The sequence below is a fragment of the Nyctereutes procyonoides genome, unplaced genomic scaffold (genome assembly GCF_905146905.1).
Source record: "Nyctereutes procyonoides isolate TBG_1078 unplaced genomic scaffold, NYPRO_anot_genome, whole genome shotgun sequence".
NCBI lineage: Eukaryota > Metazoa > Chordata > Mammalia > Carnivora > Canidae > Nyctereutes > Nyctereutes procyonoides.
In genome coordinates, this window is record NW_026575142.1 from 1,730,307 (window position 1) to 1,756,064 (window position 25,758).

Consider the following 25,758-nt stretch of genomic DNA (forward strand, 5'->3'; position numbering starts at 1 on the left):
CATCTGCCTTTGGCTCAGGGCGTGACCCTGGGATCTCAGGATAGAGTCCCCCATCGGGATCCTTGCATGGGGCCTGCTTCTCCCTCTGCCTGTGTCTCTGCCTCTCTCTCTCTCTGGGTCTCTCATGAGTAAATAAATAAAATCTTTTAAAAAAATGTACAACACATTGGGGTGCCTGGGTGGCTCAGTTGGTTAAGTGCCTGACTCTTGATTTTGGCTCAGGTCACGGTCTCAAGGTTGTGAACTCAAGCCCCATAAAAGGCCCCATGCTCTGCGGGGAGTCTGCTTGAGATCTTTCTCTTTCCCTCAGCCCCTCATCCTGCTTTCTCTCGTTCTTTCCTTCTTTCTCTCTAAAATTAATTAATTAATATAAATACATAATAAATTAATTAATTTAAAAAAAACATGTACATGTTTACTAATAAAAATTATGTCATCTGTAAATTTTCTGATAGCCAGAAGAAAGTACTGACATACTTGTTTTTCACTCATCCCAAATCACCAAAAGAATGGAAAGATTCTTTCATAGTGTTTTCAGCTGGAGTGAAATAAAATCTCCAGGGCCATGCAGAAGAAAACCAGTCATACTACACGGTCCTTTCTATTTCATGTGCTATTTTTTTTTTTAGTAAGTTGGGAAAATACTCAAAATAAACTTTTTTTTTTAAGATTTTATTTATTTATTCATGAGAGACACAGAGAGAGGCAGAGACACAGGCAGAGGGAGAAGCAGGCTCCATGCAGGGAGCCCGACGTGGGACTCGATCCTGGGACCCGGGGTCATGCCCTGAGCGGAAGGTAGATGCTCAACCACTGAGCCACCCAGGCATCCCTCAAAATAAACTTCAACTTTGAACCCTCTGAATTCCATATATAGGCCAGTAAAGTCGAGACTGACAAGAGTTTCTACTTTTTTCAAAATAGCTTGAAGAAAATCCAGATTCTGAAACTGTGCAGTTTGTTGGTGTAAAAATACACATCTACTTAATAAGACAAGATCACGATGCTAATTATAACATATACTACTACACAATCTATAATAATATATAATAAATTATTAAAAATATGTGCAGGTGTATAAATTTACAAAGTAATCCAAGAATGTTTTTTGAGACACAACGATTTGATTGCAGAGATTGCTTTTAACATAGCTTTCTTCACATGTTTGAGTTTTCACATAAATATCCCTAATGGCTCCATAGACATCCTGGGCAATCATCCAAAGATTATCATTTGAAGTAGCAACAAATTGATGATTCATAAAAGTAAGTTTAACAAAAGCCTCCCGAATCACAATATGAACTAATGGAGATGAATAGTTTGCGAACAGAAATTTAACATTTTTGAAGTTCAGTAAGCCCAATTACCATGTAAATGTGCAGCAGGATAAACAAGTAGCTATATCTTGTCTTCAACATTAGTTTGGGTCTGAAAAGATGCATATAAACTCCATTTATAGGGACGCCTGGGTGGCTCAGTGGTTGAGCATCTGCCTTCAGTTCAGATAGTGATCCCAGGGTCCTGGGATTGAGTGCCACATTGGGGTCCCCACAGGGAGCCTGCTTCTCAGCTGGTGTCTCGGCCTCTCTCTCTCTCTCTCTCTCTCTGTCTCTCATGAATAAATAAATAAAATCTTTAAAAATATAGATTCAAACTCCATTTATATACATTAATATACATAATATATACATAATACGTTTATATACATTCGGTGGTGGGTGGATCTTACTTTTTGGTAATATCCTCTGTTTAAAGAAAGTTAAATGTTAAACTGCCATCATCCAGCCTCTGCTCCCTCTTTGACAGGTTTATGACACTCTTTTCCCATCACTCATTCCACTTGGATCACCCAGAACTTCTCCCTATACTTTGAACCTGTGATATATTCCATCCTCAGAACCACTGACCAATCCTTCCCATCTGGAACATTTCTCCTGAACATTTCAGGACATCCACTTCTTCCTATTGCTAAGATCTTAAACAACAGGGACCATCCTTCATGTTTGTGCCCCTTAGAATCTTCCTTATTAAAAAATAAAGTGCCAAGAACAAAGTTCTTGATTACTTCCAGGTTAGCATGATGGCAACCTGGCAACCTCAAAGTGCCTGATACCTCTCCTCCCAACTTCCCATTAAAATTCAACATTTAAAATACAGGGGTTTATGGTTTTAACAACAACAACAACAAAAAACCTCACTAGTATATAACTTTAAGTTAAGTTCTAGGGAATCCCATTATTCACTAATAATATTGCCAAATTCACAGGAATGTTCTCTTGTCATCCAGGGTTCTACGATGATACACCAACCACTTGTGCTGCCACCTGTCAAAACTTTGGATGGCCCTACTTTCAGGTATTGCACACATTACAAAAGAACATTCAGGACCTAAAGAAAGGAACATGTTTACTTTCCAATGAAGTTGAAAACAATACGAACATGTAAACAATAATAAGAAAGATTTCACAGAATGATTTATAACTTAATGTCAAATAGCTCCTGAATAAAGGGAATTTTGAAAGGGAGTCTAACAAAATACTGGTAGAGATGGACTTATGGACAAACTTACAAGGTCATTTCCTTGGGACCTTTGGATATGCATTGAGCCCCCGAGTTCTTGTTCCCTGGGCCAGAAAACTAAGAGCATTAAATTAATTTGAATGGGTCCTATCAGATTTAGTGATATTAGTGATTTGCTAATATTTGCCACAAACATCTCTCACACACACACACACACACACACACACAGGTACACACATGCACGTATATAATATCTGTGGCTAACCTTATTATAACTGTATATATGTACATAGAAAACAGAATTATGTTTGATGTTATTAAATAATAGGGCTAGATTGCTCGTTTGAACTAAATAATGTTCTTCTCTAGAGTTCTTTCTTTTCTGAATCACACTGGTGCTGTTCTATTCCTACAAGTGATTGTAAAACTTGATTAGGACATCACTTATAAATAAACAAACAGGAAAATGGGGGGGGGGTAAACTGTTTCAAAGATTTAAGTTGTTCTAGGCACTATTTTTAGAACTCCCTGGCCAAAAACAGTTTCCATTTTAATCCTGGGCATTAATTACAAGCTTCAGGGGCAGGGATGCTTCCAAAAAGGTTACTGCTGTAGACAGATGTGTCTTCTTATTTATATTTAGCGTTGTACTTCCCTGTCAGATAACATATTAATTATGCAATTATTATTACACCCTAAGGCCCCCTTCCTGACAAAATTAGTTTTCCTGTCCTAACTTATTTTTAGATTGCAAAGTAGTTAACAAGTCAATCATGTATCATCCCGATAAACGATAATAGCATTAATGAAAAAAGGCTCCTAAATAATTTTACCTTAAATTCGAAGCTAAGTGGTATAATTCCTTCTTCTGATTTTCAAATTCCCAAGTCATTCGGCTGGACCCAAAAATAGGCCCTCTATAATTATTCTTTTTCCCACAGCACGTCTTTGGGAACTCATCATTGTTGTTCTATCCTTTTATGTGTCAGCTTCCTTAGTACATTACATTTTATATGAGTCACTGTTCCTTAGAGCAAGGTTTGAATGCTCAAAATGCCTACTTATATCTGACAGCCGGGGTTTTTTTCCTGAACTTTTTTATGTGAAGTGGAGCCAGATCAATTTTTATAAGCCCCAATTTTGCTTAACGAAGACATATAGGAAAGAGCATAAAATGGAAGGAAATTCACTTATTAGGCAAAAGCCGATTTTGACCTCCACTGCCTGTGTGTACCAGTGGAAACTATGAGGATGACATGATATTTTTTCTAAGGGTCTTTCCAACTTATAAATGTTAACATTTATTGGATACTGCGAAGGAGATAAATCGGATGTGGCTTGAACATGAAAGGTGCTAATTTAAACTGTTTTCATTAGATTGATCTCTGATCTGAGTATTGGTCCGTTTCTGGGGAGAAGTTTCCTGCCTCTTTTGCACTTTTTAAAATCTTATTGGTAACAGGACAGTTTAAGGCGATGTGTTTAAATTCCAGCAGGAAAGGTGCTGAAAACTGTCTCTAGGGAAGCTAAAAAATAGAACTGAGACCCAGGCCTGCCATTTGCTATGATACTAGTTTGACTCGTGTGTGTGGTTTAACTTGAACCTAATGAAAGAAGCACAGGACTGGGACTTGGGGAGCTCCTGGTCTGAGCTCACCGACCATGGCTGGGGGAGAGGAGGCAAGAAGTCTCCTAAACTCCTGCTTTCCAAGTCTGTAGAATAAGCGGCCTTCACTGCGAGACTTGCTCAGGTCCACTCAGCTCTGAGATTCTAGAAACTCTGAAAGCAATTCTGCTCAATTAAGGACCAGGACGACATAAAGTACTATCTGAAGTTCTTCGCGACCAAGTGATTTGTGACAGATCAAGGCTAACTTCGAATATTTTTGCGCTGCTTTATTTAGAAAATCATCACTTAGGCTCTGAAACATAATTGATGGCTAAGAGGTGGGAAAGAGGAAAAAACTAAGGAGACTATTTCTGGCTGGATTGAATTTTGGCAATCGAAGGATCTGTTTCTAGTTATCACTAAAGGTTAATAATCTGACTAAAAGTTCTTCAATGTCTCAACATAGCAGCAATATTAATTTTTAAATTTCTAATAATGTGACAAGTCCACTTTCACATTTAACTCTTAATCCAAGTGAAACTGAATCTCAGATAAAAGTGTTTCCACCAAATTGATGGACAGGTGTATTCACACTTTTCATTAAATATTTAGTCTTTTCTATTACTGATTTGAAATTTAACTGAATTGTTGTATTTATTAAGTTCTATTAAAATTATTTTGGGGATCCCTGGGTGGCGCAGCGGTTTGGCGCCTGCCTTTGGCCCAGGGCGAGATCCTGGAGACCTGGGATCGAATCCCACGTCGGGCTCCCGGTGCATGGAGCCTGCTTCTCCCTATGCCTGTGTCTCTGCCTCTCTCTCTCTCTCTCTCTCTCTCTCTCTCTCTCTCTCTGTGACTATCATAAAGAAATAAAAAATTTAAAAAAAAAATATTTAAAATTATTTTGGATTCTAAGATCCATCTTTTTTTGTTGTTGTTATTTGCTCAGTTAAACTTTAGAATTATTTATCACCTTGGGGCGCCTGGGTGGCTCAGTCAGTTAAGTGTCTATCTTTGGCTTACAGCGTGATCCCAGGATCCTGGGATTGAGTCCCACATCAGGCTCCCTCTCCCTCTGCCTACTGCTCCCCATGCTGTGCTCTTGTGCGCTCTCTCTCTCTGTCAAATAAAATAAAATCTTTTTTTTTTTCTAAAGAATTATTCATTACCTTAATAGCATGATATTTATAGATTATTTGGGAGATAATTAAGCATCTTCATATATTTTAGTTTTACATCTACTAACACACAATGCCTATTTATTGAAAATTATTTTATGACTATAAAATAATTATATATTTTCTTCTAAATGGCTCTATCTGCAGGAGGAGTATTTATTCTTGATTATTGGGTAAGACTTTCCCAACAGAGCAGGATGACATTTTTCTCAGAAAATATGAATAGTGCTGAGAATCAATAGTGAGTCAGTTTGGTTAGAATAGTAGGAAGTAAATTGAGGTAAAGCTGGAACTTGATGTTTGTAAATTGTATTAAATTACTCCAGAAAAGTTGTATGTCTAGTCTTTTGAACCATGCTCAAGAGATCAACTCCATGCATGATTGCCCTACCATCCCTTGTAAGTGTTATAGCAAACTGTCCCATTGCTCAGAGTTAAAAACAGATGAACTAGAAGACAATTTTTCCAGGAGATATGACCTATTATAAATATAGGTATAAAAACATATAAAATATATTCTTAAATGTATTTTTTAAAGAATCAAAGGATTTAATTCCTAATAGTTAGAATGTCCCCCAAAATACCTGTTCTCATCTTGCTGTATAATGAGACATGTTTCCAATAAAAATGATTGAAATAAAAATTATGAATTCAACAAAATGAATTTAGCACCACTGATGAGGAACAGTTGTTATATATACTTGTTATTTATGTTAACTTACATATGTCACATGCAAATTTAAGAATGAATCTAAGTCAAACACCCACCTCAAAACTCAGTGTTGCCATGATCAAGTGCCTTGGTATCCCTTAAAAATATGCTTCTCTGAAAACTCCTTTCTAATTCACTTTTAACCTGACTCTCATCCCTGAAATAGCCCTTCCTTGACCTTCATAAAAAGTTGTATACATATAAATTGCTTTAGAGAATAGTAGACTTCATTGCAGATTTTCATAATGGAAGATTCAGAAGAAACTGACACGCTAGCAATGCAAACTTCAAATCACTTCAAATTAAATGGTGAACATTGCCATTTTTAAAATGTCACCTATCCCCCCAGTATCTTATATATTTCCAGCCTTTCTCCACTGTTCTGGATCCACTCTGACTTTCTTTATTCTTTCTCTTTATCACCTATTTGCCTGATTCCTTTCCAGAAGAGACAATAATACATTTTCTGATACTGATTTATGGAGACAAGATTTCTTTTTATTTGAGCACCTGCTAACATTTATGGCCATGTGCCTGCTCCACTCCAAGTGTTACTTTACTTATTTATTTATTTATTTATTTATTTATTTATTTATTTATTTATTTAGAGATTTTTTTTCTTTACCTAATCTCTACACCCCTGCCGGGGCTCAAACTCAAAACCCTTAGGTCAAGAGTGGCATGCCGTATCAACTGAGGCAGCGAGGGGCCCAATGTCATCTTTAATGTATTTTATCCAGAAAACCCAGTTCTTTCCATAAGATGATTTCTGATGCCAATGTTATGATAATAATTTGTTATGAGAATTTTAATACTCATTTCATATTTAATAGCTAAAAAAGTTGTCATTGAAATTTAATAGAAATCACACTATATGCAGTGTAGATAGTATGAATTTTCATAAATTTATTTACTTATCATCTGTTCCTTTTCACATTTGCTTTACATTAAATTATAATTTAACCCTTAATCATTTTTCTGACTGTAGTACTCAGCATAATGGTTCTCAATATTTAGGTAGAATTGAATTTCATCATCTAATATGTCTTACACTTTAGACCAGTGATCTATAAACCAGGGTATGGATACTCCTAAGGGTAGGCAGCAACAGCTTACTTTATAGGAATCAATTTTTATATCTTTAACCTTCATTTAAACCCCATTCTAACTCTTGCCATTAGAAAATCCCCAGGGTTCAAGCTGTAGGCCAGTTCTTCATTTTTACCTCTCCTTTCTTATAGTCTTCCTTTTTTTTTTTTTAAGATTTTATTTATATGTTCATAGAGATAGAGATAGAGATAGAGATAGATAGAGAGAGAGAGAGAGAGGCAGAGACACAGGCAGAGGGAGAAGCAGGCTCCATGCAGGGAGCCCGACATGGGACTCGATCCCGGGACCCCAGGATGACGCCCTGGGCTGAAGGCGGCACTAAAGCACTGAGCCACCCGGGGTGCCCTATAGTCTTCCTTTTACTTATTTATGCACACACACATGCACACATATATGTGGGCATTCTTTCACACTTTTGAGTCTTACTACAAAACATTTCTGCAAAGTGCTAACAATATGTTAGGCCATAAATAAGAGGACAGGGACAATGTTGATGTTGATGCCACCCAGGCCTCCTTCAAAATGAGTTCCCCCTTTTCTTCATTTCATTTAACTATGTATTAATAATAAAATTTTACTTTTGCATTTAAAAATCATGTTTCAAAATTTATAATAAATTTACTATGATTTGATCTAGAGTATAAATCCTAAAGCCAAACTACCTGGTTGAAATCCTGAATCAACCACTTTTTAATCACTTTGTGAAGTTAGTAAACCTACTTGTTCCTCACTTTCCTCATAGGTAAACCTGAGGAAAACATAGTACTTATCATACATGCTTTTTAATAAGGTGATCATAAAGTCCAAAAACCAAATATTACTTTTTAATCTATTATAAGTGAGAAATTATTAGTATTTTAAAGAAGGAGGAAGAAAGAAGGAGCAGGGGCAGAAGGAGAGAGAGAATCCTAAACCTAGGGAAGAGCCCATCCTGAGGCTTGATTTCTCAACCCTGAGATCATGACCTGAGCCCAAATCAAGAGTCTGTTGCTTAACCAACTGAGCCACCGAGAAAAATCATCTATGATGCATCATTTATGTTTCCAGACTTGGTGGCCACCCTGTACGTAAATTGATAGACAGAAGTAGAGATAGAAGTCTTTAGTACTATCAGGGCTTGATATTAGGTAAACTTTTCAAAAGTGTTAGCTACTATAATATCAACATCATCGTCATTATTATTTCTAATAAAATCGTAATGGTAATACAATCAGGTAGGATTTTTAAAAAGCATTCATTGACAGTCATTTGGATGGGAAAAAAATTTTAATAAAATTTCACCAAGGTACATATTTTGTTGCAGAAGATTTTTAGAAGCGAAGACTTCATTGAAAATTTCCTATAAAAAGATTAGAAGAGGCTTGCATAGTAGCCATGCAGTCACTTCAAAGGAAAAGAAAGACAACAAACATTGCAGTCCTTAAAATGTCCTGCTCACTCAGTGATCGATTTTCTGCCTCTCTCCATCTTTCTGGCTTAATTACAGTAAGACTAATCGGATCTGGGGTAATGTGACTAGATACTACATATATCACATGGAAGTGTGCCGTTGGTGCTACTAGTAAGTAAAACAAATATACGGCTTTATAAGCAGTGGGTTGGAACATAGCAAAAAGGTTTCTCTTTTGTTATTAAGGATAATAAATCATAGGGAGGTTAAGAAAGTTCCTTTTGAAACCGGGGCTTATAATTCTATGTATAATAATTTATATCTGTAATTTCTGATTATTAACAAACAGCTTACTTCTTTTGATAATGAAGTTTTATTTTTGATAATGAAGAACTTTATACATTCGCAAAAAAAACATAAAGAGGTTGCCATTAGATATGGGAAAACTCCCTAACCTTCTACCAAGATGCATGGACTCATAAAGTCAGCCATCAGCTGTACAGAGAGTATCTTATGGAGGGATTGTTAAGATATTTAACAAGCTTGTTCAGTGGGATAGATCCATCCTTATGACTAAGAATCAGACCCTACAGGCCAAATTCCAGCCAGAGTCTGTCAGACTCCAGATGAATTCTAATAGTTGATGGGATGTGGATTTCCCCTATCTAGGAAAACCCCACATTAAAAAAAAAAAAAAAGTGCCTCCCCACCCCCCACCAAAAACATTGTTTTGCTCAGATATCTTATTATTGTTTCATTTGTCTTCCATCCTATCTCCCAGACCCTCCTTAAGCTTCCTTTCAAAGCAAATTACTTATCTTTCTTTAGAATATATTGATTTTGACAAAATCTTTCATCTTCCCAGAACATGCACACCCTAGCCTAAGTGTGACAAAGTAAAATCACCAATTACATCATGCCACTTCATTTATACCTATCAGGATTATAAACGAGCTGCTTATTAACTTCCAGCCCGCTCTTCCTAAACTGCCCATATTTATATCTCTCTGGGATTATCTCATTTTCTGTTTATGTTACTCTATTAGTCACAATATACTTATAAATGCCAGATGGGGGGCGCCTGGGTGGCTCAAAGCGGCTGCCTTTGGCTCAGGTCATGGTCGGGGTCAGCCCAGCCCAGGGCTCTCCTTCCGCTCCTCCCCCTTGCTCAAACTCAAAAGCACACACACACTCTCTCTCAAATACATAAATAAAATCTTAAGAAAATAATAATAATAATAAATAGTGCCAGTTGGGCAAGCCTTCCTCTTAGTGGCTTGCTCCGTTAATGTATAGAATTCTGCTAATGTATTTAATGATATGCTATTTATATGTCTACTAATCATTAAAAAGCTGAAAAAACATTGACATGTATTGCTTCCTGGAAGAGGGAGCAAAATTTCTACCTAAAGCAGTGGAAAAATGCCTAGGACCTAGGAATTAAAAAAGGATGTGGCATATGAGGAAAGCACAGTCATTTATTGTATTTTACAGGAAATTCCTGCTGTGGCTAAAAGTTCTTTGCTCTCTCAGACTGCTGTAGATAGAAGACAAAGGAAAACCAACACAAATTGTTGTAGCTTTTAATATGCTGAATCTGAAGTTTGCCTGCCATGAGAAATAGACTCTGGATTTAAAGGAAACTAACGCTATGATTCAATAAGCCTGGCAAATAGACCTGGTGACAATTAGTTAATTCAAGACAGCCTTTAGGCCCACTTTTATTGTTTTAGGCTGTTTTATAGGACATCCAAACCTCCAGATGAAAATTCAACTCTCTGTCAACTGTTTTGTCTACATGACACCAAAGAGTAAGAGAAACTTATGTAACCAATAGCTATCAATTCCCACCATGAAGATTGACCTCGTTGGGCATGTCCACATTTAAAAAAAAAAAAAAACAAAATTTGGCTACTGTTCATGAGTCTTTCAGCAGGACAGCCCCTATCTACGAGGAAAAATTATGCCCCGCTGAAGTTATTATTTTTTATTATCTCTCAAATAGAGGAGACTTGTTTTTTTCACATTTACTACAGAATTGGTAACAAATTCTAGGTTTAAATCATTTTGGATTCCACTTTAAAGAGTGTGCTAATCATAGTTACTTATTTCCAGGAAAAGTTTATTATTCCCTATTTACTCTCAATTTTTTCCAAAGTCTTTGGACATTCAGTAAAGGATCCAGAAAACAGTGCTGTGACACATAGACTCCACATCACTGGAAACACTAACACGCATACACACATAAGGTCACAAAATACTTTAGAATGAATTTTCCCATCATAAGTGTAAATTTTCTGAATCATAGCAGACCTTAGAATTTATGGTTATATCCTGATCATAAAAATATTCCCCAATAATATCCTATAGGATAAGTTTTGTGTTTTCTTTCCAAGGGAAAATAATATTGGATACTTCTATAACATCTCAGATTCTACATGACGTTTGATAGAATATTCGGTGGAAAATCATGCATAAACATACATACATACATAGATGTAACCTTGAAGAACGTTAGCTGAACTTCAAATGCGTTCTGAGGGAAAATTTCACGAAACAAAAACGAAGGGAAAGAAGTGTATTCACAAAGATATACTAAGCTAAAAAGCATCAGACTATCTTTTTGGTCTACATTTTGCAATGCCTGGTTTGGAAAGGCCTGTATATCCTTGTAGCCATAAAAATTCTTCTAGGGGCACCTGGGTGACTTAGTCGGTGAAGCATCAGCTCTTGATTTTGGCTTAGATCATGATCTCAGGGTCCTGGGATGGAGCCCTGTGGGGGCTCCCCACTCGGCAGGGCATCTGCTTGAGGATCTCTGTCTCTCCCTCTGCTTGTCCCTCTGCCCCTCCCCCTGCTTGCACATGTGCACATCTCTCTCTAATAAATAAATCTTTAAAAAAAAAGAAAGAAAAATTCTTCTATTACCTTCTATTATTATTGCCTATTACTGTCTTTGAAGGTCAAATTAATCTTTGCTAAATTTTAGCAGGGAACAGGGAATAGCTATGTTTTCTCCCATAAGCCCTCTCTATCTAAATATTGTAATGTAAATAGAATTGTAATTTCTATTGGATTACAATTCTGTAATTTAGAAGTCTTTGCTACCATGTCTGGCACAGAGCTTTCAAAAGCCTCATATTTGATACTCTAAAATATTAGCTTTAAAGCTTTATAGGACCACAGGTATCCTTACAGATTTTTGATACAACCCCCTACATTTTTTAAATGAAAAAATTGAGAAACAAGCAAATAAAAAAAAAAAACGGTTAAAAGAAAGAAGATAGTAACCTCGTATCACAACCAAAATTAACATCTGTTTCTTTTCAATATACTTGTATTGACTGTTCTACACAATGACTGCAGATGACATTATCATGTCTTTTAGAAATTATCTATAGACAACACTCCATTCTTCACATAGACTTAATCTATCTCCATGTTCTTCTGGATGTTCTCTAATATGGTGAACTTGAAACTTTAAGCATTCTCTCATGAAGGATATTGTTATCCTTAGGATATCACTCTCGTTAGATTTGATAAATAAACCCCCTTCCTGATGCCCCCAAACAGCCACATCCTGTTAAATCTAGACTTCAAGAAATCATACTGTTTTAGGTTTCATGTCCCATCCAATGTCCACTGAGTTCGTCAAGTTATTTTCTAACTGGGCTCACATCATATGCTGATGTGTCTTAAACTTCAGGAGAGTTGTTGCCTCAAGATCTCTCATGTGGTTTTACAGCCAACTCTGTTCAAATAAGCACCGTGATCGTATCTGTTGAAAAAAATCTGAACTATCAAATTTTTGATATTGCTCTCCATAACCTGACATGATAAAAATGCTACCCAATGAACAGACAGTACACACGTGTGTGTAGAGACTTTGTGGCCATGATGTCTATTCCAGGTCTCATCATTTTATTGTATTTCTTTTCCCTTTATGTAACAACCTACTTCGCACTAGGGCCTTAAGAAACTCACCAGGCAATAAGTTTTTATGTTGAAAAAGGTTTCAGATAAAATGTATTTTATATGGAAAATAAAACCAGAGTGAGCAGGGGCATCAAGCTGACGTCAAACATTGGTGAAGTAGAAAAAATAGAGACAAAGCACAGACTCTGTTCATTACATGTAACTCTTTTAAGTCATTGATTTTTAAATCTGCCTGAACCCATATATATATATATTTTTTACTGAAATCTCAGTAATATAGAACACACGACCATTTGTAGTTATAAATGGTTGTGCACATTCTGTCTTGAAAATAGATTTCTCTGACACAGCATAGGGTTACAAATAGGGATTTGAGTTAGGGGGCATGTTTCTAGTCTCTCTTCTTCCTCTGACCAGTTGCATTAATGTGGTCAGAACATTTCACTTCCCTGGTCCTAAGTGTCCTCATCCATAAAGTAAATGTTTTGTACCTATTTGATCTTGTTTTGTGAAATGATGATATTTAAACAAAATAATAAACACAATACATATAATTGGTTTGCATCAAATACAAGCTTTTATTACTATTATTATTAATGAAACCATTAGGTCCTTTTAATTTCTATGAATGGCATGGAGTTAAATTTTGGCGGATGATGTTCTATTTTGAATCATTTCACTACTCTGTTTCACTAGAATTCTATGTAAAATATGGGCACTTACTGTGGGTAGCTAATATGAAGGTAAAATAGTGAGTTGAAAGTGTCTTCTATAATTAATTCTCTTCAGCTGTTAACTGGTCATACATGTATGGCTTATAGATATCTCACTACATAATCTTCCAAAAAAATCATGTTACATACTGTTTTGCTTATTATGATAAAAAAAGATACTTTCTGGAGTCAGAAAGATCTAAGATTGTATGTGATTGCTAAAATGAACAACCTCAAGGCAGAAATTGCATAGCATTACTTATTATGGTCCATTTTTTTTCTCGAAGTATATTTTAATGCTCTTAATATAGGCAAAGAAACCAAGTTGAATATAAGAGAACAGTAAGGATTATTTATTTTCATATCCTCTCTGTAGGATGTACCATGGTGGTGCACACACAGTAAGCAAATGCTCCACGATAATGGATCTTTTAGTGAAGGTTTTGTTCTATAGGGGTGGGAGGGGGAGCATATGTTTCATATAAACTCTGAAATAGTGCTGATAAATATCTATATAGCCAGTGACTATTTGGGAGAGTGAAATATAACAGGGTCCAAAGGTAGTTCTAGTTAACAGGTATATTTAGGAGCCAGAGAGTCTTCAGGTTGGAATCTTAGCTTGCTAACTTCATGAGTGAGACGACTTTGAGCTTTAATTTCCTTACCTGGAAAAAATAAGAGAGAGAATGTAACAAATTGAATGGAAAAAATAAGAGAAAGAATGTAATAAATTGAATGTGATAGTGTGCTTACGGTGCCTATGACCATGCTTAGCAAAGTAAACAATAAAGAGTAGTTATTACTATGTAAATTATCCTATAATCCTGATTGTAATTGTTATAAATAACATTGAATTAGACCTTGGTTTGCAGTAATTTATTTTAGATCATATTTAGATAATATATCTATTTTTGATATTTTGATAATGGATTATTGAATGCTACCTCAATGAATCCTGACAATTTCTGCTTTCCTTTTATTAATTAGAGGAACCAGGATGAGATGCCCGGTCCAAAGTTTACTTCCTAGTACCCTGCACCAGCATCTATACACTTGAAAAATATACAGAGGGACTTTGAATGTTACTGAAGAAGAAAATAGTAGGTTGTTTTCTTTTGTGAGAACTAACCTGTGATGGGGAAAACATAAAGACCGAGTATGGCCTAGTGCCTATACTTTACTGGTCATTTGAATTGGCTTGGGGATTCTAAGGACCTGAAGATGGAAGCAACATTTTCATGAGAAAATTAGTAAAACTCTGGTCAGGAATTGTTCAGGGGCCAGTACTGCAGAGGGTCAAGTTAGAGGCCTTTTTTCTTTAGAGGCCATTTTCTACCATTTCTGTGCAGAACACAGAAGGACGCTGGCGCCTCTAGATTTGAAGACTTTGAGAGGATTAGGATGGAGTCTTTGTGATATCATTGTCAAGTTGAAGTAGTAAGTCATGGCAAGATTAAGGTCACTACAGTGATTCTTAGGGCAGAGGACTTAGACCAAGGAAGTTTGAATGCTGGAGAACAAATGGTGTGGGTTGGTCCTTTGAAAGAGACTGGCTTGTGAAGCATCTCTAGGGATTTCAAGGGACACTTGAGACTGCAGGATGCTGAAGGACCTGGGTTCTAAGGGGGAGACAAAATCAGAAATTTGTGGATTATTGATAACATGACTTAATATCCATAGGCTTCCAGGGTCTAAGAAGATTTCAGCCACATGAAAAAGAGTTTTTTAGTCTTAGTCTTAATTTAGTCTTAATGACAATTAAGATATTTCAATAGTGTGGAACCAAGAGGTTTCAAGGAGTTTGGATTTATGGAAATAGTATGTGAACTATGGGATTACTCACTTGATTCAAAGTGTCTTGTGGTTTCACGTGAGTCACCTGGCAATAAAGAAAGTGTGTGATGCTTCCTAATAAAGTCATTTTCAGATCGGAAAAAATGAGGGTAGCGACTTCCACGTGCGAGGTCTTGCTACTGCTCTACGAAACCCTAAGGATTAATCTATTCATGGCTTGGATAGCTCTAGCTAAGAAGGCAACATGTAAATTCTTGTAAGTCAGCATTCACAAGTCAGCAGTTAGTGTGTTCAGAGGAAACTCTCCAATGGCTTTGAAACCCTTAACTCAATTATTTCTTAAAACCCATCCAAAGCTTTCGATATTTGCTAGAGCAATATCTACTTAGAGATAAACTCCTAGACATGTATTATTGATATATTGATGTGGAAATAATTTAAGACTAGATGTTAGAAATTTTCTTTCATTTCTTGTCTGAACACTAGCCTTCCCCAACACTCTACTGTCTCATATCCCTTTCAGGTACATTTCAGAATTCTTTTTATTTTTCTGAATATACCACTCAAATATGTAACACTCTCGAAAAGTAAACTCATATTATCTCCTGTTGGGTTTGGAGTCCCAATTCGGTTGTATGAACCCTTAAGGATTTATTTTCCTCTTGGAAGTAGCTGACAAGAATTCATAGTCAGTTTCAATGTATTCTTTTAATAGATGTTTTTTGGCCTGCCGCGATCTTTGTAGCTGTAGGCAAATACATGAAACTTGGCAAAGGCATCATGCATGCTCTTCATCACAGAGACAGCTGCCTCTCCCTACTGGTCCCCTTCTTTTCTTTTAAAAAATTATCAAAAGGAGAAGAAAAAATATGAAAAAGTATGAGTAGTGGCTTATTTGAGCTACACTTTCAGCCAGGTTCCTTATAATGTTATCTCTACACTTTGAAAAAATAACGTTTCAATAAAGAAGAGATTTTTCCAACATATGCATTATGAACATTAAGTCATAATGTCATGAGAAAACTTTGATCTCACCCAGAACTAGTTATTTAAATGATTCTTTTTGTCAAACTGAAGCTTGATACAAAAGACTGACTTCTATGTTGCATTCATTATCTTGGAAAGATATGATCTTTTAAAAACATGAAATAATAGATTTCATTAACTTCAATCATTCCATGAAAATGATTTTTAATGTTCTTATACTGAAAGCTCTCTTAGAAATGTTAGCATCAAAAAAATAATAATAAAAACAAAACAAAAGAAATGTCAGCATCTATTACATTTTATAGATTTTTGAATCACAATTGAAGGTTCAATTAGTAGGGCAAAGGTAAGCTGGTATTTGAGCCAGTCTCTGCTTCCAAAAAGTTGAGCATGTGACTTCAGAACTAAGAGTTATTAATTATAGTATTTTTTGAACTGTTATATTTAATGGCTTAATATTATGCTATTCATCTTTATAATGCTGTCAGACAGATACTATATATCCTTCAGAGGTAGATTTATGCTTCTATTAAAATAATCTAAGGAAGGCCTTTTAATGCCTTTTAATTTAACCGCACATATAGTACGAATTGTTCTTTTGCAAATTAAAATATATTTCTTTGTTCTAAATTGTGAATAAATGAAATGGCCCATCCATCAATAAGAAAGTGTTTAAAATGAGATAATTTATAATAATACCATTTATAAAGTTCTTGGAAATTGTCCCAAGGTTTCTAAGGTTTCACTTTAGATTCAGGTTCTGAGAACTGACTAAAACCTAACTATTAGTCTGCTAGAGCTGCCATTAAAAAAAAAAAAACAAAAAAAAAACCACAGACTGGGAGGCTTGAGCAAATAAATTAATTTTCTCACGGCTCTGGATGCTGAAAGTTCAAGATCAACGTTTTGGCTGGTTTGGTTTCTCTTTAGGCCTCCCTTTTTGGTTTTTAGATGTCCACCTTCTCAAGGAGTCCTCACATGGCCTTTTCTCACTGTGTGTGCATTCCTCATGTCTCTTCCAGTTCCACACTTACAACCTCATTTAATCTTAATTTTACCTCCTTAAGGACCCTGTCTCCAAATATAGTCACATGGTGGGTTAGAGCTTCAACATGTAAATTTTTGGAAGAAAATTTAGTCCATAAAGCCAACAGTTTCTAAGAAATTATTTTAAAAAAGATGTAATAGGTAAGAGTTACTTTAAAAACTTGTTATCCTAGATAATAACTGAGTTGAATCCTTAAGTAGAAAAAAATCATCATGTCCTCTATATGCCAATAACTCCCTTATTCATTTATTCATTCATTCATTCATGCATTCATTCATTCATGAGAGACACACACAGAGAGAGAGAGAGAGAGAGAGAGAGGCAGAGACACAGGCAGAGGGAGAAGCAGGCTCCATGTAGGGAGCCCGACGTGGGACTCGATGCCAGGATCCTAGGATCACACCCTGGGCTGAAGGCAGCGCTAAACCGCTGAGCCACTGGGCTGCCCATAACTCCCCAATTTAAATTGTTGTGTAGGAACATCTTACAAATCAGTCCTTCAAAAAAGGAATTTTTTCAGCCAAATATTTCATGAGCTATACATAATTAAAAACCCTTTAATGACTGAATGTCAAATTCAGATCAGAGATACTAGTAGTTTCCTACCAGAGACACTATTAAATGCCACAACGGTTTATGAAAAAATCTTCTGTATATTAGTAAGCATACTTTTCAGATCTTTCTCAGATTCTTCAAAAAGATTTCTCTGTCCTTCATTCCTCAATATTTTTCAAGCATGCCCCTTTAAAGAACAAATTTATTTTGTTTGCTAATCGTGGCCTGAAGATAGATCTGCTTCCTGACAGACGCATTTTGAGAAATGACCTTGGCTATGCTCATTGTTTCCTAGGGGTTCCCAAAACCTCTTTTCTGGTCAGAAATTCAAAGGCAAGCATATAAGCACTGATTTTAGCCACATTCCCAACATTTAGGAAGCATTTATCTCAACATTTATCTAGATTGTCTAACGTGGAATGGCCTTAGATCCTATATATATATATATATTTAATAAATTTATTTTTTATTCCTGTTCAATTTACCAACATACAGAATAACACCCAGTGCTCATCCCATCAAGTGTCCCCCTCAGTGCCCGTCACCCAGTCACCCCCACCCCCCGCCCTCCTCCCCTTCCACCACCCCTAGTTCGTTTCCCAGAGTTAGGAGTCTTTATGTTCTGTCTCCCTTTCTGATATTTCCCACACATTTCTTCTCCCTTCCCTTCTATTCCCTTTCACTATTATTCATATTCCCCAAATGAATGAGAACATACACTGTTCGTCCTTCTCCGATTGACTTACTTCACTCAGCATAATACCCTCCAGTTCCATCCACGTTGAAGCAAATGGTGGGTATTTGTCGTTTCTAATGGCTGAGGAATATTCCATTGTATACATACACCACATCTTCTTTATCCATTCATCTTTCGATGGGCACCGAAGCTCCTTCCACAGTTTGGCTACTGTGGACATGGCTGCTAGAAACATTGGAGTACAGGTGTCCCGGCGTTTCATTGCATCTGTATCTTTGGGGTAAATCCCTAACAGTGCAATTGCTGGGTCGTAGGGCAGGTCTATTTTTAATTCTTTGAGGAACCTCCACACAGTTTTCCAGAGTGGCTGCACCAGTTCACATTCCCACCAGCAGTGTAAGAGGGTTCCCTTTTCTCCGCATCCTCTCCAACATTTGTGCTTTCCTGCCTTGTTAATTTTCCCCATTCTCACTGGTGTGAGGTGGGATCTCACTGTGGTTTTGATTTGTATTTCCCTGATGGCAAGTGATGCAGAGCATTTTCTCAGGTGCTTGTTGGCCATATCTATGTCTTCCTCTGTGAGATTTCTGCCATATATATATACATATATATATCCCATATCCTGTCTAGAGCTCGTACACTTTGACCAACAGAATGCACAAAAACCTCTTTAGGAACTTCAATATACTGCCCCTGGGGGTCTTGCTACTTCATTTTTTCCCTGTAGGGCTTGATTTGTTAAATTATTCTGAACTGCTGAGATTATTGAGACAACACCAGTGTCTACTCCTAAACCAAATCAATCAACCAATCAATGAACACAATATATTTTATTGTCCAGGGAGTGGAATTCTAGAGTAAATGGAGGGGGTGCGGAGTGGGGAGGGGGTGCGGGGGTTAGGGATGCGTACAAAAAGAGGAGACTCATTTCTCTGGCTGCTTTAAAAAAACAAAACCACCCGTACTTACTAATTTCCCGATGAGCACAACTCTCTATCCTATGAGCTTCAGAAAAGACAGCAATTTGGGGATGATGTGTTTGTCAGCTTTCTGTCTGTTGGGTATATAGCAGATGGCATATATACGTTGCCAGTCAGACACTATTTGTAGCCAGGATCCACATACGTACTTTGATTTTACGTATTATTCATTCCATGATGATAAAAGAAAGATCATGTTTTCAATCTCCTACAGATTTGGCAGCGAATAATTATGACCTTTCTTTATAAAAGTGGATTTAAATGAGTCCATTATGACATGCCACTCTCTACATGAAGATGTGAGCAGTGAGTTTAAAATGTGGTCATTTTTTTATAAGTTTATTATTTAAAGTAACTTTTTTTATATAAGTGAAATATTGTTGACTAGTACTGTGGAATTAAAAAGTCTCCTTGGATAAAATACGCTAATTGACTTTCTTAGGCAACTACAATTATACAGCTTTCCCAAACATGATGGAAAAGATGTTCCTCCCAAAAGTGAAATTTTTGTATGGATAAAATATTTGCTTACTGATGTCCCAATTTAGCTTTCCACTCCTCCTGCTGGGTGACGATGATATCCAATATTAAATTTGCATTATAATAATAACTAACATTCATCAAGTGCCTACTAACGTGCCAGAAAGTGTTCTTTACTTACTACGTCAGCCCTAAATGGAATATAACATCATTATCCATATTTTATGTAGATATCAAGGTTATGGAGGTAAAAGAATTTGCCTGTTAGATACATAATATCGGTTTATATCAGAACTGAATGAAATACAGACTTCATCAATGACCAACTCCAAAAAGGCAATCCTTCTCACCTCTCCTAAGACCTACATGGGAACAGAGCAAATTCTGGGTTGGCCTCTGTGACACTTCATACCTCTTGAGACGTAAATCAAAGTTTTGTATGTGTCAGCACACAAGTTATGGCTTCAATCAAAAAGATTATTTCAAAATCAGGCTAATGACAACTACTTTGTGCAGTTTTCTATCAGAATTGCTGATGAGGAGAATAATTTCTTATTCTTAATCCTAATTTCTTATTCTTAATCCTTATTTGCTGGAAAGAGTTTGCCCCAAATCTGTGTTTATCCTTTTTGATGAAGTTTTGGAATATAGGTGAGGTTTGGTGGATGAGGTCCGGAGCCCACGACCGAGAGAGAATTCTGGAGATGTCTTTGGTGCAAAATGGTGGTTTTGTTGAAGCCTGAGAACTGGACGTCAGGCTGGAAGAGCCCCGGGGTTGTGAGGGGAGGCTGAGCATATCCCTGGGCGTTGGGGGACGTAAGGAATGGGAGGTTTTCAACAGAATTTTTGTAAGCTAAAAGGACCTACAGGATATCGGAGGCCTTGCCGTTGTCAAGTTAATTTGTTCATCTCCCTAGTGAAGCATTAACACTAAGAAGGTCGGGAGTTCCCTTCTGGAAGTGAGGTTATTGATAAGAATACTTTTTTTCTCGTAATTCACCAAGACATTTTGTGAACAGAGGGAGACTCCAGTCCATAGGACTATAATCTGTGTAAGGTAACTCTGTCTTTCCTTTCCCCTCGCTTTAGGGCCGCCAGGGGTGCCTGAGGAATGTCACACACATCCCCCCGGGGGTGGGGGTCTTTGTGGGGTGTCAGCTTCTGCTTGGTCCTCAGCTGGCCTCCTGTTCCCTCCTCCCTTTTGGTTTGTAACAGTGTTAAGATCGATCATAGTCCTCCAACGTTCCCTTGCCTTCCTCTTATGGGAGGGGACAGAAAGAATTTATTGGGTAAAAATGTAACAATGACAGGTAGCCCAGTCATCAGATGGAGCAGTTACCTTGTAAGATTTCAGATATAACAGCTGATCAGAATCACACGAACTAATAGATGATGTCAAGGAAGACAGAATGAATGTTGGAATCTCTGAAATGGGAAATTCTGATATTTCATTTCCTGCTTTTCTTTCTCCCTGTCTTTTGTTATTTTTTTGCCCACCTCACTTCCCTTTTGGGGTAGCCTTTGGGTCCCACACTCAGGGGCGCGTTCTCTCCCCCTGCCTCCATCCCTCCCGCTCTCCTTCCCTCTCCCTCTCCCTCACAGTTGCTTAGAACACAATAATATTGTCTTCATTGGTCCAGAGGAAAACCCTGGCCTTAACTAAGATTCATTCCTGAATCAAAACAAGTGAGTTTGAAAAGCTGATCCAGGGGAGGGAGGGGGGGAGATCTTTGCTGCTTAAAACACTTTCCCAGGGATTTCAGGGATGTGACCCATCATTGTTTGGTAAACCGAGTCAACTAAAGGCATTCACATGTAAAACACTGCTGTACAAAGAGCTCCCAGTGGCTGGTGCCGCCTTGGGACTTGGGGCGGAAGTTGGGGAGGAAGAGTAAGGGGAGAAGGACAGACCTTTAGCTGAGTGTAAACACTTTATAGGATCTGAATTAATTTATGTGCGCTCTCTTTAAAATGTAATTGTTACTTAATTTTTAGGAAAGAATTTAGGAAAAAGCAAATTACAGATCTCCATGAAACATTTTAATTATGAACTGTACGGAGCATGGAAAACGAGAGGCTAGCTTAAAAATGTTAAAGAAAACTGAATTTTTAATCTCTTTTTTCTTCTTGGTCTAGCTATTGTTATTCTTTAGCTATCCCTGGAGTATAATCACCATCCACTATACAGTGATTAAAACGCTTAATTTCTTTTACTCAAATTGTATTGGCAGCTTTTCTGAGATGGGGGAGTTTGTAGATGAATTATAGTAAAATATAAAAATTGTTCTGGATTATCACAAGAGCAAAGAAAACTAAAACTAGGTGCAGAAGAGAGTCTTTAAATTTTCACTTGTACAGAACAAAATAGTCCAGTGCAAGGTTATAGTGAATTCATTTATTTATTTCTGCAGGAGGCCTTTGAGCTTCTGTATCATCATCACTTTTTGAAAGGAAGGTACACAGTACATGATAGAATTTTATGAGCATCATATTAGCATTATTTTGCAAACTGTAATATTTGGTTGTCTGTATATCTGAAATAAATTAGTGGAGAAAAGTTCCTTTTTTTTTTAGCTTGACATTCAATACTTAATATATTTGCACTGATATCTATATATATGTATATATATCTTGAATATAATAACAGTATTTTCCACTCAGAACAATAGAACTAAAGAACAAAAAAGAACCTTAAGAATCTAGTTCAATAGCCTTATTTTACAAATAAAATACAACTGAGACCACCAAAAATAAATAGGTTTGCTCATATATATATATATATGAGCCAAGACAAGAGTGTACAGAGGTGAGAATATAAGTAACCTGAATGTGCTATGTGCAAGAAGCCTTGGGTCACATCTGCTGCTACAACCAGCCCTCACTCCATTTCCCCTATAATACTCAGGTTTGGTTAAAATTTGAACCCTGGGTTTGTTCATATTGAATCAGATGCTATTTGAATTTTTTTAAAGTGACATTTTACGTAAATACGCTTACTGCCAAGGAAAGCTTTAGTATCAGTCTATGTCTATATCTCACTGTATCCCAGTTCTCACCTTATGCCCAAAGACTTCTCAACTCTTTTATTTTTAGATCTGTTTTTTTTTTCTCTTAGAATACAAAAGTCAATGCTGTCATAAATTTCTAGGATTAACAGGAAAAAAAATCCTACTAAACTTGTGAACATGCACCATTTATGAATTAGAATAGTTCATTTGAAACTATTTGTAACTTCCCCTTTTTGATTGCCATGATGTAGTCACGTACCAATCTTTAAAAATATTTTTCAGAAGAACGAGAGAACACTTTTTTTGACTAGTTTAATAGGTTTTTCTTTATTTTACAAATGGGTGGGACAGACATGCGTGGCCTGATCAGTCAGAAGGATGTGTGACCCTCCATCTCCAGGTTGGGGGTTCGAGGTCCACAATGGATGTAGAGATCATTAAAAAAAAATAAAATTAAAACAATTAAAAACCCCAACAAACAGAAAAACAAGTGGATGGGATAAACCATCCTAAATCTTCTTTTATCCTTCCTAAATACACATGAATTTTATTGTGATCAGTTTTTGTAAATCATTAAAATAATGGTAACTTTTAGAACTATGGATACACTTGGTAATGGGTATTGTTTACTTCTTCATGAAGAAGGACCAATACTACGCACCAGGTGAGGCCGTGGAGACCTAAGGATCAGGAAAGCAAGGCCCTCGAATTAGCCCTCACATTTAGTGGGGAAGATGAGGGATGGGGCCTCCCCGAGGCCCGTGTTGTAAGGTGCCGGATGGGGATGGCTGCAGAAGGAGCATGAAGCACAGGGTGGAAGAGCCAGGACGTGAGGGTGACTGCGGGATAAGCCCAGAGAGGGCTTCGTAAGGACGCGGGGAAGGCCACGTCCTGCAACGACACTTGTGAGAGCCTTCATAAAGCCTTATTAGCTTCATGGTATAAAATAGCTTACTTTTTCCCCCAAAAAACTCTACTCTTTTTACATCAGACTTGAAGATTCTCCAGTTGAGTAGTCACCATGTATTTTTAAGGATGTTGATTCCATCAGTCCTTCCCTGAGTAGGAAATAAAACAGGAAACAGGCCCTATTTTCTCATTTAGCTCCTCCTCCTTCTCCCTCTCAATCTCATTCTCTCGCCCACCCCCCCACCCCCCACACACACACGGCAGAACGGGACCAAACCACATTCATTTAAGAGGCTTTTTTTTTTTTTTTTTTTTTTTGCCTATTTTAAGTATTCTCCGTAGCATTACAAACAATGGTTAAAAACCCATAGAAGGCAACCAAGGATATTAGGCTCCCCTATACCTCCTCTTTTTTCCTTCTCTTTCTTACCTACTGTTACGCTCTCTCGTCCAGAGGAGGAATCCTCCTAAGATGCACTTCATGATGAGGCTGGATAGCAGAAAATTTGTTTCATTTGTAAACAGAGTACTCTGTATATCTTCACTAAAGAATTTATTCCCGATTTTCAAAATTTTTTTTAAAAATTGGGATTTTTAAAAAATTCCAATTTTTAAAAATTGGGAATAAATTGTTTCCTACAAGTAATTTTTCCTGTTTTCCTACAAGTAATTTTCATAAAATACTAAGAACTAACTCAAAATATATGCAATTTTACACAAGAAAGTAGTGTTTAGCTCAAAAATCATTTTGTTGTTTTATTATTTCTTTGCCACACATAGACATATCAACTTTTTATTTTTCCCCCCTTGGGATGATGGTGGGTGGCCCAGAATCAAGCCCTGACAGTAAGAATGAAGTGATAAAGCCCAACTGCATCACAGCCCCGCACTGACACTATTTTATAGTAAGGGACCACATTACGGTTTAAAACACAAAACAATGAATTTCACTAATTATTAACAGTATTAATTCAATCATTTTAGTTGTTTTGTATGTGTGTGTCCTTATGTTGTATTTTGGACAATAGAATAGGCGTATTCAAGAGCTGCTGCAGGCTTTTCTTTCTCTGACCTTGAGCCTCTTAGGTTTTGCACCTGCCCCATTTATCTGCCACTAAGACCCCTGGCCTCGCAGGCCGTTAGCGTTAGCGGGCAAATAAGACCCAGCAGCTGATAAGCACCGTGTGGCCCGGGCCCGGCGTGTGCAGAACATCAAAGCCTCTGCTTCCTTCAGCGGTGAAGAGCCAAAGACTGAACCGCAGGTGTGTTAGAGGGACGTTCTAGCACGTGGAGGAAGGCGCCTCCTACGGGGCGGGCTGCAAAGGCCTGGTGGGAAGGCGGCGGCCCGGGGGACCTCGTGCTCACCTCGCCCGTCACCCCCTCCCCCCCAGATGCTCCGGGGGACCTCGTGCTGACCTCACCCATCACCCCCTCCCCCCCAGATGCTCCCAGGGGCCCCGGGGGACCTCGTGCTGACCTCGCCCGTCACCCCCTCCCCCCCAGATGCTCCCAGGGGCCCCGCGGGGACCCAGCCCTCGCTCCAGGGACAGACACCCTCGGGGCCAGCGCGCAGGTGCAGGTGCGGGTGCAGGTGCAGGAAGCGGCCCCCCGGGCCTGAGGCTCACGGGCCCCAGGTCACCTCGGGAGGTGCTGAAGCCTTAATTTTCCTCCAAGAAAAAGAGATCGGCTTATTAGGTCCCCAGGGAGGCTTGCATATGATAAATCCGGTTTATTTTTAATTTCATCAATGAGTTCGCCCCGTACAGACATTTTTCTTTCCCTTTAATGGGGAAAACAAATCCTACTTCAGTGCACAGATTTCACACTTGAGTTTCTTTGGGAAATCGTCCCGCGTCCTCAGGGATTTTGCGTTTTCGTGACGCTACAGGGCAGGGGCTGCCGGGCTGGGGCTGGGGCTGGGGCTGCGGGCTCCTGGGGCCCGGACTGGGGGGGGTGCGGGGGAGGGGGGTACAGGGGGAGGGACGGGGGAGCTCAGCACGGCCTGCTCCTCTTCTCCTCGGGCCCAGGTTCAGAAAAAGTGCCTGACACGACAGTTTAGCAGGAAAGCAGCTATTTTAAAAGTCTTCTGGGAACATGTTTGTGCAACAGGAAAAAACACAATTGGGTCGATA

At 37.8% G+C, this 25,758-nt stretch overlaps 1 protein-coding gene across 3 annotated transcripts in view; it reads left to right on the forward strand.

Moving 5' to 3' along the window:
- CALCRL (calcitonin receptor like receptor) overlaps positions 1-25,758 on the forward strand; it is a 99,537-nt gene that overhangs the window by 16,800 nt on the left and 56,979 nt on the right. For 2 of the 3 annotated variants that reach the window (XM_055308495.1, XM_055308498.1), the window contains exon 2: positions 2,288-2,355. The exons of the other annotated variant lie outside the window; for it this stretch is intronic. The gene's annotated coding sequence lies outside the window, so the exon portion shown is untranslated. The remainder of the gene's footprint in view (positions 1-2,287; positions 2,356-25,758) is intronic. 3 annotated transcript variants of the gene reach the window in all.